This window comes from Halichoerus grypus, chromosome 12, assembly GCF_964656455.1.
Source record: "Halichoerus grypus chromosome 12, mHalGry1.hap1.1, whole genome shotgun sequence".
Taxonomy (NCBI): domain Eukaryota; kingdom Metazoa; phylum Chordata; class Mammalia; order Carnivora; family Phocidae; genus Halichoerus; species Halichoerus grypus.
In genome coordinates this window covers 102,164,318-102,178,360 of record NC_135723.1, presented here as the reverse complement: position 1 = coordinate 102,178,360, position 14,043 = coordinate 102,164,318, and the positions used below count along the sequence as shown (strand labels likewise).

At 46.2% G+C, this 14,043-nt stretch overlaps 1 long non-coding RNA gene across 1 annotated transcript; it reads right to left on the bottom strand.

The window, feature by feature from the left end:
- Positions 1 to 1,507: 1,507 nt before the first annotated feature.
- LOC144379687 (uncharacterized) lies at positions 1,508 to 9,987 on the bottom strand. The gene is made up of 3 exons (XR_013443023.1): positions 9,904 to 9,987; positions 2,524 to 2,695; positions 1,508 to 2,387 (listed from the first exon to the last, which is right to left on the bottom strand). It is a non-coding gene; the product is annotated as an uncharacterized LOC144379687 (long non-coding RNA).
- Positions 9,988 to 14,043: the final 4,056 nt, after the last annotated feature.

Here is a 14,043-nt window from a genome sequence, read left to right as displayed (position 1 = left end):
CCTGCAGCGTGTCAGTTTGCATGTGCACCTGCCACGTCCAGCTCCATCCTCCTGCCCAGAAGGCCAAAGCCAGGAGGCACACAATGGCCAGAGGCCACGGTATAGAGAAAAGTGAGTTTGCAAATCGAAAGCCAGAGCCGGAGCTCTGTGCTGCTTTTTCTCCCGCAGAGCAGCTAGCCCATTCTCCCAACAATGCATTGTTCAGTGATGTCCTAGGCCATTCTGTTCTATGTCATCCTCAGTGACACCCTCTGAGCCGACGGCCACGTGGGCTGGGACCGAGGCCTCACGTTCAGCACGGCTGTGCCTCGATGAGCCAGGAGGCAGATGTCTGAGCAGCAGGGAGTCTACACCAGCGGCACAGCTGGGCCAGTGCGTGGATCCGTTGCCCGAGAAGCTCCGGTTGGGAGACACCCCTGGAGCGAGGACACTGAAGTGGGGGCTGTAGAGTCCCCCAAAGCCACGGCCCCCGAGGGAAGATGCTACCCGTCACTGGCGCTCCTCTCTGCCAGGATGAGCGGGAGCCGAAAGCTGACAGGGACTTTATATCTCTAGGTCACTTTGTCTATTTCCCAACTTTGCTTGTCACTTGCATGCCCTCTCCTGTGTTTCCCACGGCGATCGGTGGGCTCTGAACACGCGTGGACCCAGGACTGCGCTGGCTTGCTCCCTCGTTCATTGTGGCGCTGACGGCAATGCCCGCAGGCAAGTGCCCATAAACACAGCCGACGGCCACCTGCAATGTGCCCCCTCCACCTGCTGCTGGAGAGGCTCCCTCGCTTGCTCGGGGTGAGCGCACCACACGGGAGGCTGTCTGTGCCTTCGGTGGCTGTGCAAGCAGCATCTGGCCCTAACGCCCCCCAACACACACACACTGGCAGTCGCCCCTGGGTCTCCCTGTGCAGAGTGCATTTGAAGGGACAGGGACAGAACCGGGTTTGAAGGCACAGACCCTCTCGACATTTCGCAGGACTCGGAGACTGGCCACCACCTCCCTCCTCCCTCACTGCCCCGGCCTCACTGTCCCGGACAATGGAGGCCACCACCGCAGGTGCACTGAGTCCTCTGAGCTCACACTGGGGAAGGAACAAAGTGGGGCAAAGACAGGGGACCTTGGGCCTCTGACTGCGGGTACTGTGTCTTTGGTCGTGAGTGTGAGAAAGGTAGTGTTATGCGCTGACCTGTGTCCTGCCAAAAGTCATATGTTGAACCCTAACCCCAGGACCTCAGAATTCAACTGTATTTGGAGACGGGTGTTTAAAGAGTGATCAAGGTAAAATGAGGTCAGGAGGGTGGCCCTGATCCAATATGACAGGTGTCCTAATAAGAAGAGAAGGTCAGCATGCAGACACAGGGGGACGACCGTGTGAGGACACAGGTCAAAGACAGCTGTCCACATGCTGGGGAGAGCGGCCTCGGGAGGAACCAGCCCTGCCCACGCCTGGATCTTGGACTCCCAGCCTCCGGAAGTCCGGCCTCCCCCCACCCCCCTGCAAGCACCTGGAGCTGGGGCACCCCTACATGGGTGCTGGTCTCTGCCTTCTCTGTCCAGCACCCGCGCTCATGCTGCCCCAGGCTGCCGCTATCCCGGCCTCCCACCGCACCCAGGCCAGCTTGCTTGCGAAGCAAATTAAGCTCTACTCGAAATTCTCAGTCAGTGTGACAAAGGAGATTCCAGGCAGAGCCATGAGCCTATCAGGAATGTTCCTTAGGTCTGAGGTGACTAAGTGACCTTGTTTTCCCAAGACAGGTGTGTCTTGTTCCTGTGGCCCTGGCAAGATGCTTAACAGCGTCTCCTTTCACGCTCCTATCCTGGTTTGGATAATAAGTTTTTTTGGCAAAGTTATTCTACATACTTTTGCCTACAGGTGCTTCTAAGGGCCAATTACTAAATTAATAATGGAATCGAACGCATGGCTCTGCGCATTCATGGAATGCCAGCACTCAGTCTCCTTTCAGCCGGCAAGGGAAGGTGGGATGGGACGTCAACCACAGCATTTAGAGTTTATTTTTTCCAACATCCTACTAGGTCTGTTATTGCAACTGAGTCTCATGCAAGTCCTCTACAACCGAGAAGACAAATCCCTCTTTCCTAGAAGAAGATTCTAGAACGAGAACATAGGTTCCTTCTAAAGTCTTTGGGGTCTTCGGTCACACAGTAGCAGGGTCCACATGGAATTTTTGCCTCTTCCACACTTCCGGGAGAGTTAGCGTTAATTCTTCTTTCTTTGCAGGGTGTGTGGGAGGTAGAGGGAATCAATGTTTTTTTCTTTTTGTTTGTTGGTTGGTGTGGTTAAATATTTGAAAATAAATGATGGGCAACCCAAGATAGCAGATCTCACCCTGATAGACTCAGAGGTGGGAAGACGACTTCTCCTCTTTTCCTCCTAGAAAACAAAGGAAGAAGAAAATTCATGTTTCTCTGAAGCAGAAGCCCAGACACAGAATTTGCCAATTTTTCCCTTTGCCCCCTTTCTCACCCCCGGTTTTACTTCTTGATGCCTATGGACCATTTGCCCGTACCTTAGTCTTTTCGGGTCTCTGTAACAAAATGTCGTAGACTGGGTGGCATATAAACAACAGAAATTGACTTCTCACAGTTCTGGAGGCCAGGAGGTCCATGATCAACAGATTCGGCGTCTGATGAGGACCCGCCTCCTGGTTCACAGACGACACCTTCCTGCTATGTCCCCACCTGAGAAAGGAGCAAGAGAGCTTTCTTGGGCCTCGATAATAAGGACCCTGATTCCACTTATGAGGGCTCTGCCCTCACAACATAATCATTTCCCAAAGGGCCCACTTCGAAGTACTGTCACCGGGTATTAGGTTTTCAGCACATGAATTCTGGGGGACGCACATATTCAGTTCATAGCAGACTCTGGACAGAATCCTGTTGGAGAGCTGAAAGCCATTAAAGGCGCCATCCTGCCACTGTCCCTCTGCTGTTACAACCTCCAGAGGGAGGAATAAGGTCAGGTTTATATTAATTCTAAGTTAAAGAAGTGGCCCTGACTGAAGGGTTAGAGACAGGGTGGCAGGCACAGGACGCTGACATGCTCTACCTGACAAGGCAGTGAAGCCAGGGGAGGACAACAGATGTGTCACCTTGGTGATGAATGGCCCACGAGCACTCAGACATGTAGCCAGCTGGCATGAGACATGGCCTTTGACAATAGTGATTAATAATTACTTGAAGGAAAGCAGTTTTCATAATGAGGAACATAATGTTGTAATGAAGTATCAGGTACCTATAAACTTAACTAGAAATTGAACAACAAGGCTGTCCAGAAATGGGTGGAAAATCATCAAGAGCAACAAATAGGAGGGAGGAGATAATATGACGGTGTCAGCGGAAGAAGCTGAGTTCAAGTTACAGCAACAAGGTATGTTATGTGCAAATTGTAACAGCTTTATGGGGGGTGTGATTTAACCCCACCTTAACCACTGTAAGTATACAATCCAACAATTTTATTAAATTTGTAGTTGAGACATTATTACTATAATGCAGCTTGAGAACATTTCTATCATCCCTAAAAACTTCCTGTGCTCGTATTCGCAGTCAGTCAGCACTCCCATCCCCATAACCACCAATCTTCACTCTGCCTCTGTAAATTTACATTTAATAAGGAGTCTTCATGCCTGACTTCCTTCAATTAGCATAACTTTTTTGAGGTCCATCCATGTTGTAATATGTATCCGTAATGTATTCCTGTTTATTAACAAATAGCACTCCAACGTTATGATTATACCAAATTCTGAATTCACCAGTTGATAGACATTTGGGTTGTTTCCAGTTCAGGGATATCATGAATAATGCTGCTAAGAACATTCACGTACATGAGTCTTTGTGAAGACATACATTTTCATTTCTCTCAAGTAAATTCCTAGGCGTCTAATGGGAATTTTAGTGGGTGTGAAGTGGTTTTAATTCAATTTCCCTCATGAATAATGGTGTTCAGCACCTTTCCATGTGCTTATTAGTCATTTATGTGTCTTCTTTGGAGAAATGACTACCAGAGTTTTTTGACCATTTTTAAATTGTGTTGTTTGTTGTTATAATTGAGTTGTAAGTGTTCTTTATGTATTATGCATACCAATCCTTTATCAGATAGACGACTTGCAAATATTTTCTCACAGTCTGTGACTTATATTTTAACTTCTTAATGGTGTGTTTTAAAGTACAAAGTACAAAGATCTTGTAAAAATTGTAAGTTTTTAAATTTAAGAATAGCTGCCAACTGTTGCTAATCTCTATGTTGTCTTGCTGCCCCCTAAGTTTGGTTCCTTAGCTTTTTCTTTACCAAAGTAAACAATTTCCTCTATTAAATTCCTTTTGGTTAAGACAGGTGGGGGCACCTGGGTGGCTCAGTCAGTTAAGCATCTGCCTTCAGCTCAAGTCATGATCCCAGGGTCCTGGGAGCGAGCCCTGCATTGGGCTTCCTGATTGGTGGGGAGTCTGCTTCTCCCTCTGCCCCTCCCCCTGCTTGTGCTCTCTCTCTCTCTCTCAAATAAATAAAATCTTTAAAAATAAATAAAATTAATTAATTAAAAAAAAAAGGAATGACAGGTGGTTTCTGTTTTTCCAGTTGGACCCTGACTAACATGCCTTTAAAGTTCTGATAGTTTATTTGCTAAGGATAATATATCTTTCTCTGTCAGGAATGATCTCTCCAATGGCTTACACCTTCCTCATCCCAGGCCCCCCACAGCCTTTGCCAAACGAACTTTTATTCATTATTCAGATTTCAAATCAAAGGGCATTTCCCTCATATGTCTTTTCTAACACCGAATCTAAGTCAGATTTCTTACTCTTCCACAAGTGTTAGTTCCACGAGAGTACTCACTCCATTCCCCATCACTCAGCACAATGCCTGGCACACAGAAGCTCAATAAATAGGTTTGAATGCATGAATATGGCAATAGTTCACTGGGTCTTTGAATCCATTATTTCATAAGCTTTAAGAAAATCAGAATGAGGGAGAGAGGTGTTGAGACAAGGAGAGCTGAATAACTCTCCTTAATGAAGTAAAAGGAACCCTCTCAGGGCCAGACTGTTCTCATGTTAATTGATTAATAATAGCCTCTGGAAAGCCTGGATGACAGAAGTTTTGAAGGACCTGGGACTCTGGAAATCAGAAGAGAGGAGCTCCTCAAGAGCATGACAGTGAGCCTTGCTCCCACTGAGGACAGAATAAGATGGGAAAGAGGGTGTCCGGTGGCAGACATGTTGGGTGGCTCCCCGGGTATCTAGAATATGCCCCTGTTATGGACTGAATGTATGTTTCCCCTAAATGTATGTGTGGAAACCCTACCCCTAGTGTGGCTGCATTTGGAGTAAGGAAGTCATTATGAGTACATGAGGTCATGATGGTGGGGGCTCTGATCTGAAAAGATTAGTAAGAAGAGGGAGTTCGCCCCGCCCCACTCCTGTGTGCGCACACTCCACAGGGGCCATGGGATGACACGCTGGTCCCTGGCTGGGTTCTGACTTTGCATGTCGTGTGGCCGTTGTCCACGTGTATTCAATTTCTCGAAGCCAAAGGGAAGATCTGTCATCGGAGACTTGGTTTTCATCCAATTTCTTTGGCCTTGGGTGGGTGAGGGCTCCTTAAATCAGTAGTTTTCAGCCAACACTGCATATTAGGCTCACCTGGGAGGTGAAAGAAAACACCAGTTCCCAGGGCCTACCCTGGGCTGATTAAACCAAAATCCCTGGAGTACGGCTCGGACTTCAGGAGGGTCTAACGCCTCTCAGGGGTTTCCAATTCACAGCCAGGAGTAAGAACCCCTGCTCGGAAGGCCACAGACAGAAGCTGAGCTAGAACAGAGTTTCTCAAATGTTAATGTGCAAACAAACCACTTGGGGATTTTGTTTAAAAGCCTGATTCTAATGAAGGAGGGAACTTTGATTCTGCATTTCTAACAAGCGCCCAGGTGATGTTGACTCTGTTGGTGTTTTGGCCACTTTACATAGCAAGGAACCAGCATTAGGCTCAAAGAAGGAATAATTAAAAGAAAACTATGGATGGATCTTCACACCCTCCAGAACAGTCTACTTAGAGCTGCTGTTACCAGTGAGATGTTGTAGAGAAGTCAGCAGTTGGGCGTCAGCAGATCTGAGTTCCATCTTCGGAGAAATAAAGAACTCTGTACCATCTTGCGTGAGTTACATAAACATTTCAACTTTAGCTTCCTGATAAACTACATAAGTGGTTTGTAACAGATGATCTTTAGAGAATAAAAATAATGGTAATTAATATTGTAATCTTGCTGTGTGCACACAATATGCCAGGCTTTTACTACGAGAATTATTTAGGGTAATGGATGCAACATCGGTAGGGTTCCCAGATTAAATACAAGATACCCAGTTACACTTTAATTTCAGGCCAACAACAAATCAGTGTTGAAATTAATTATGCCAGAGGCAATATTTGGGACATACCTGTACTAAAAATCGATTCAGAGTTTAATAGGTCATCTTATACTTTTATCTGTTGAAGGACCCAAAGAGGTCTTATACCCATTTTACAGATGAGGAGCCTGATTCCAAGATCACCCAGCCAGTCAGTGGAAGAGCTGATATTGGAAGGTACAGAGTCTCCCTTAAAGCCCAGACTCCGCTGTTGGGCTCACTCCCTTCCATTGCTAACACTGATTGAGGCTTAGGCACACGCCCACGGGACAGGGGACAGCAGTAAGTGGACGACAGGAATGTCATTACCTGCTGGAAGGCATTGCTGTGCAGGTTTGTTTTCTTCTGGAATTTGCTCATCAGCCTTCTGTGGTCTGTAGTGGGTCAACCTCAGATCCTGCTTCCTCAGCAGTGCCTAGGATGAGCCTTTTTTCTGTCGAAATCAGGGCCTGAGTATTGCTCCGTCTCTCCCTAGTCCTCTGCCTGCAGCATCTGAGGTGGGGGCCTCTCTTCTCCAGAGTTTCATTGTAGGCCGAGTACAATGTGAGCCTCGTAGTTTGGGTAATGTTTACGTAAAGTCTGGAATGCAGGTTTTCCTTGAGTTCATTTCCTTTAAGAGATGTGTGTCTTCTAAGGCATAGAAGAAACACAGGATGCTGACATTGCTTTGTGAACCCATATCCAGTGTCTGGTCCTACTCACCTTCAGTGCCCCATCCCTCACACCACACTGAACCCAAAGAATCCCCACTTCCAACATACTGCTTCGAGGACCTTCTTCCTCATTCCCTTCCACTACACTTCACTCCTTCCCCTGGATTCCAGCACAACATCTACCTGACGCTCAAGTCCCGTTTCTTCCTGCTAAAAATAACAGATATGAGATGCATGGTCTGGATGCAAGAAAGATCCAACCCCTTTGGGAAAGTTTCTCCCTTCTATAACCTTCTATGACTGGCTGGCCCCTTAAGACAACCCCAGCTAGAATGCCCTCTTTGCTTCTTCCCTTGACAGAGGAGGATCTCCGGGCAGTGAGGATTGCTTTAGGAGGGGTCTTTCTTTCTGGTAATCTCAAACAAACCATTCTGCAACCATCCCTTAGTCTGGAAGGATATCACCAATCAGCCTTGGACTAGGAGCCCAGGGTCTTGATAGCATGGCTTCCTGATGTGACCTCGCTTAGTGTGTTTAAGAAATATACTTTTACCTTTTCCCTTTTTCGGGGTGGTGGGGGGCTTCCATAGGTTTATGAATGTGTTTTGTAAACTCTGAACCACCCTTAATCTAAGCGTTGTTGCTGGATCTCTGTCCAGCTTCGTCGAGGCAGTCAGCACTGGGCTCCCGCAGAGCATCGTAGGGCCCCTGGAGGAACGTGGTGTTACAGCTCAGTCGCCAGGTCGGGAACTAGCTCACCACCCACATCCTGCCAACAGGCGGACCAAGAGCAGACCTGCCTCTCACCAGACCCACGTCACAACAGTGGTAAGTAATTTCACCTACGCAATCACTTAATAATGAAAGAAAACTCCCCGAGAAAAACATCTCCTGCCTCCAGAGTTACTTGGCAAAGGTTGGGGCCCACTTTTCTGGACAGGACACACACTGACAGTTGTCACATTCATTGGAAGAGCATTTGTGAACAGTAGGTTTTAAAAGTGGCCTATATCATTGTCCAAAAAATCCTCAAACTGCCCAAATTAATTATCAACCTATTTTGTCTGTTAACCATCTCCTCGAATTGACACCAGCTTTCCATTATATATTAGGTGAGCAGGAAACAGAGGTTGACCGCCATGGATTAAGGCTAAGTGGGGAGAAAGGCAAGATCGAGGTCCAGACTTAGCACTGAGCGAGTGAGGGGGGGAGGCAAATGGGAGGCCACACGCCCAGGTGGGGAGAGCACTGCTGGCCAGGCTGGGGTCACAGGGAAGTCACAGAGAAAGGGCCCCGAGGGCTGGTAGTGGTTTAGGAAGGGGAAATGCGCGAGCAAATCCAGTAAGAGACGGTTGTCCCAGCAAGGAGTGCAGAACAACGGGGTAGATTCCAAGAGGCAGATCAGCCGTCTGTGTCAGGGAGCTAGGGACCAGATTTGGGGTTCAGAGGTGATGCCTCACCCCAGTCTCGAAAGTCAGAATGAGCTCACTGATCACAGGGAAGCAGAGCAAATCTACTGAGACAAAATCAGCAGGTGCCTCACACCTGAGGAGTTATTTGAGGAACACTGTGACAATACAGTTGCAGAAAGTGTATCTTCATTTCATCCGTAAACCAGTTTTCCTTTCCACCAGAGGACTGCTCTTCTGAGTGGATCCCGTTCATTTCTTCTGCCAAGATTTCCCGTGCGAGCGAGACACAGCACGTCATGGTGTTAATGCTCTGACTCCGTGAGCAGCCGCAGAACTTTTTAAATAGCTAAGTGACAAGCTTTCTACCACTGTAATCAGGTGCTTCCAAGAGGAGATCAGCTTAATAAACTGTGATTGCGGCTCGACTTTTCCAATTCAGGACGCAGAGAAAAACTTCTGGGAGCTCATCCTGTTGAAGCTGATACTGCTGACACCATTCTGAATGCGGTTGCAAATTCAGAGAAGCATTAAACATAAAATTATTTGGTTTTGTAGTGATATTACAAATTTTGGTAGAGCAGAATGACACTGTAAAAGCAATATTTTATTAAGAAAACTGTGGCAGCCTCTACTTTGTTAAAATACTGCAATTTGTGGTGTGTGTGTGTGTGTGTATGTGTGTAGGGGGAGGAGAGGGAGAGAGAGAAGGAATAACTGAAGTAAAAATGTAGGGGAGGAAATCTGATATTGGATACACTAAAAATACTTCAGCATGCTGTGATTAAACTCGTTTTTTAGTAAATGAGTCCTCTAAATTTTGATTGCATGTTGTTCAAAGTCAGGGGAAACTTTTCTTTTTTAGAGAGAGAGAGAAGTGGGGGAGGGGCAGAGGGAGAGAGAGACTCTTAAGCAGACTCCACGCCCAACACAGAGCCCGACGTGGGGCTCGATCTCCCAACCCTGAGATCACGACCTGAGCTGAAACCAAGTCAAATGCTCAACTGACTGAGCCACCCAGGCACCCCTTGGGGGAAACCTTTTTACTCAAAAATTTCAACTCCTGATACAACAAGAATAATTTTAGATTTTACAGCTTTTAACGAAAACAAAGCGTCAAGAAGGAGGCCTTGAAACATCCCTTCACAAACAAAGGGCCAGATACATAAATGAAAACATCTTAACTAGTGTACAAAATTTAGCTTTCAAATGCCATAAAAGCACTTTGAAAGAGCTCGACATTTTATTTTAAATTTTTTCTAGCATTTTAAATTGATGAATTACATTTCTATAGTGGAACAGAATACAATAGAGAACAACAACGACATTTAGCATTCAAATTTGGTCCCATTCCAAATAATTCGATATGGTTTATCTTATAAAAATTATTTTTGAGCCAATATAGTATAAACGGAGGCAAAAAAAATACCTGGGCTGATATTCTCAAAAGAAACAGAAGGGAGAACGTTCTCCGCTCGGCAAAACTGTGCTGTGATCACTAGGGGCTCAGCACCCGAAGAAGTGCAAATATTCCAACCATCATTATTCTGCCTATGTTTGCTTTTAATATTTATTAAAACAGTGTAAGGAATTTTTACTAACCTTTAGTATATACTGATATGTCATTTGAAAACAGTTTTTTCATGAAAATGGTCTTGAAGTTTAGCTAATTTCTGTATCTACCGAGCTAGTAAGTCAATTTGCCAGACACTGGACATAAATTCCAGGGTGACCTTACCTATAGGCTTCTTCTACTTTCTTCAAGATCAAGTTCAACCACCAGGCTTCTCGGCAGGGAAAACACTCACGTGCTGCAGGAACACATGAGGAGGTGGGCCCGACCCCTAGAGCACAGGGCGAGGGTGGGGAGGGCCCAGAGACAGATGGAGTAGGAGCAGCCCCCCTGGATGGAGGGTCTGACCCTTCGCATCTATAGCTCCTGGCAGTGAATCCATTTCTCAGGACTACCAATAACTGAGAGAGAGACAGAAAGACCTTTAGAGGAACCACACCCACAGAACAGCTTTGTGGGTCACTTTCTGAGGAGGGACGCCCCCCCCCGGCCGGCTGTGTGGTGCTGGGTGATCGAGGGGGAACCCAGACCCCCTTGCTCCCCACCTCCAAGCCTGCCGCCCACTCCATGCTCCTAGCAGTCTGGAGTTGAAGGGAGGAATAAATAGTCTTTTATACAAGCCATAGCTTTGTGGTCCTCTTCGGAGGAATATATTGGGAACAATAACTAACATTTTACAATGCCGGCGAAATGAAGCTGCTCAGCCTCAAATACGTGAAAAATAAGTTGATGGTGTTGGGTGTGCCGTAACGTGTAAGTGGACAGTGATCAGAGCCGCAGTCCACGCCAATGGATTAGACTGCTTGGGGATGAATTCTGCAGATCACTCATCCTTCAGATCCACCGAGATGCACGTTTATTCAAACAAAGCCCGTGAAATCGGTCAGTACACACCAAGGAGCAGCTAACTAGCACTTGCCCTGAGGAATCCTGGAGCACATGACTGCTGGCTGGACTTCTGGGTCTCACCCCACGGAAGAGAGACTGCAGAGCCACGACTTTTAAACCCGCAGATACCCTGCAGCCCATGGGATCTCCGCCGCACAGGAATGATCGCTCGTCCCCATGCACGACTGGTGTCCGAAACCTACATCTGTCTTGTGTTAACGAGCCACAGTGCCTTTCTGTGCCACAGGCCCTTGCTGGAGACATCTGATGTTTGAGGGGGGCAATCTAATGCCCACGCCCACGAACAGCCTGATAAAGGTGTTTATGTTCTTTCACTGGATGGAGCCAGAACGGTAGGTTGCAGTGAGCGCAGGCTGGATCGTAATCTACCAAAAGCAATTCTGCGGGCAGCTGGGATAACTCGGTGCTAACACCCTCTTCCTTTTGAACACGGATGTGTGTTTTCAGAAACTAGTTAAATGCATTGTCTGTTATGTTACCCAATATTCTCTAACTCGCTCCTATTTGAATAAAAAGCTAAAAAGCTGGGTAAATAAAGCAGAAAGTTTGAATTCAGGAAGTAAGAGAAATGCAAATCTAACTAAGAACTAAGGAGGATACAATCGATTAGCAGGAGTCAGAAAGTTTTCACTAGGCAGTAAGAGGATTGCTATAATTTAAGAAGATTTTGTATTCTACATTGTGCTTCACTTTTAAGATGTCTCAGAACTGTATGAGTACCAGAGGAAGTATAAATTCTAGTCAGGATACAAGAAATAAACTAGGATAATGGGCAAAATAAAAGTTTTACAAGCTTGTTCTGGTTGTTACAAATTGGTATCTCAGTCTTAGGGAATTATAGGAAATGTTTGCCTTCTCAAATCTTTTCTGTTTCCAAATATTCTCCAATGGATGTATTTATCGATGTGTCTATCTGAAATAAAGATAGGCTTCTAGAACTGGATATTAATTTTTCAAGATCTGGTTCAAGTTTTATGTCCTCCACAAAAATGCCCAATCAAATTCAACCCACAGTGATTCTTCAGGCTTGGGACATTATGTAACAGATTTTGTCTGTATCTCAAATTATCTCACTCAACGTCAGTCTATATTTTATTCACCATAAGCTATTTGAGAGTAGAAATTATACCTCATTTTCCCTTTTTATTGTATATATTTAAGGTGTACCATGTGATGATCCAACACACATATACATCGTGAAATAATCACCACAATCAAGCTAATGAACCCATCCACCACCTCACATAGCTGCTTTTGTGGGTGGTGGTGTGTGATGAGAACACTTGGGATCTGCCTCTTACAAAGTTTCAAGTATACAGTACGTATTGTTACCTGTGGTCACCATGCTGCACATTAGATCTCCAGAACGTATTCATCATGCACAACTGAAATTCTATACCTTGGACCAACATGTCCCCATGTCTTCCTCCCCACCAGCCCCTGGCAAACACCATGCTCCTCTCGGCTTCTATAAGTTTGACCATATTAGATTCCGTAAGTGAGACCATTCAGTATCTGTCTTTGTGTGTCTGGCTTCTTTCTTAGAATATCGTCCTCCAGGTCCATCCATGTTACACAAATGGTAGGATTTCTGTTTTAAGTCTAGGTAATATTCCACTGTATGCATATACCACATTTTCTTCAATCATTGAAGGACATTTAGGTTGTCTCCATAGCTTGGCTATTGTGAATAATGTTGCAGGGAACATGGGAGTATAGATAACATTTGAGATCCTGATTTCATTTCCTTTGGATAAATACCCAGAAGCGGGATTGCTGAATCGTATGGTATTTCTATTTTTAATTTTTTTGAGGAAAGTCCATCCTGTTAGACTTTTTTTAATAATAAGATACTTGTTATCTTTTTTTTCCAAAAATAAGCATCCTAACTGGTGTGAGATAATAGCTCATTGTGGTTTATTTGCATTTCCCTGGTGATTTCTATCTTATTTTTCAGCTCTGGCATCTTTTCAAGGACCTGGGTAGAGTAGTAATAGGTGCTTTGGGAGCTGTGCTGGTGCACGCTAATGGTACAGAGTCTCCTTTAGTCCAGAGCTGTCTGCTCGCCTGGGCCCAGGACAGAGTCAACGGCCCTGAGTCTCCAAGTCACACCATGTGGTGTTCGGGATGGACACTGGGTTGACCAGTGCAGGTGGGCAGACCTAGCAGCAAAGAGTCAGACTGAGCGTATGAACCGGCATATGGAACTAGTTCCTTCTGGTGCCCCGTTACCGAGGCTGACTCTGGTGCTCGGATACCAGCAAACAGTGAAGTATGGATAGGAGCATGTGATCCCCAAAGCACCCTCTCATCAGAAGCCAAATTTGGAAGGACACAGATGGAGCCCGGCAGCCGGGAAGGACAAGAGAGAAGCAGCTTTGTCACCATTGCAAAGCCATCTGTCTCCTGACCGCCTCAGGGCGCCCCGCTGGGAGCGGCGCAAAGTCAGATCCTCTGCAACAGAATCCTAGGCAAACAGCGGCCACATCCTGGCTCAGGTGAAGGACAGTATTCATGTGGTCACACCATCTGCACCTGTTTCTAGATTGGGACTAAAGACAAAGCAGCAGGAAGAGCGGGCCCTATTTACAGTTCCCCTGAGGGCCCCCAAGAGCTCAGGGGGCTTGCAATATTGATAAGCAACCACTGATGCTCCAGATGACTGATCAGATTAATCTGATGGAAAAGCAGGTGTTTTCTCTTCTTTAATAAAATTGTCATTTGAAAGGGACACCTTTGGTCCCACCTCTGGGGACTGACATCAGAGAGCACGAGATACCACTTCTCTTAGCTTTAGCTTCCCCTCTGCAAAAAGAAAAAAAGTGTCCCCGGGCTACTTTTCCATTGTTGCATAATGACCACACACAACACCCCTTAATTAGCTCACAGTTCTTCAGGCCAGAAGCCAGGCATTCCAAGGTCAGGTCTCTGCTCAGAGTCCGCCAGTCTGCGTCCCCATCTGGAGCTTAAGTGGAGGTGACAGGATTCAGTTCCTGGTGGTTGCAGGACCGAGGTCCCCAGCTGTGAGCCAACCCCGAAGGGCCACCTGTATGGCTTGTCACATGGTTCCTGCCATTTTCAAAGCCC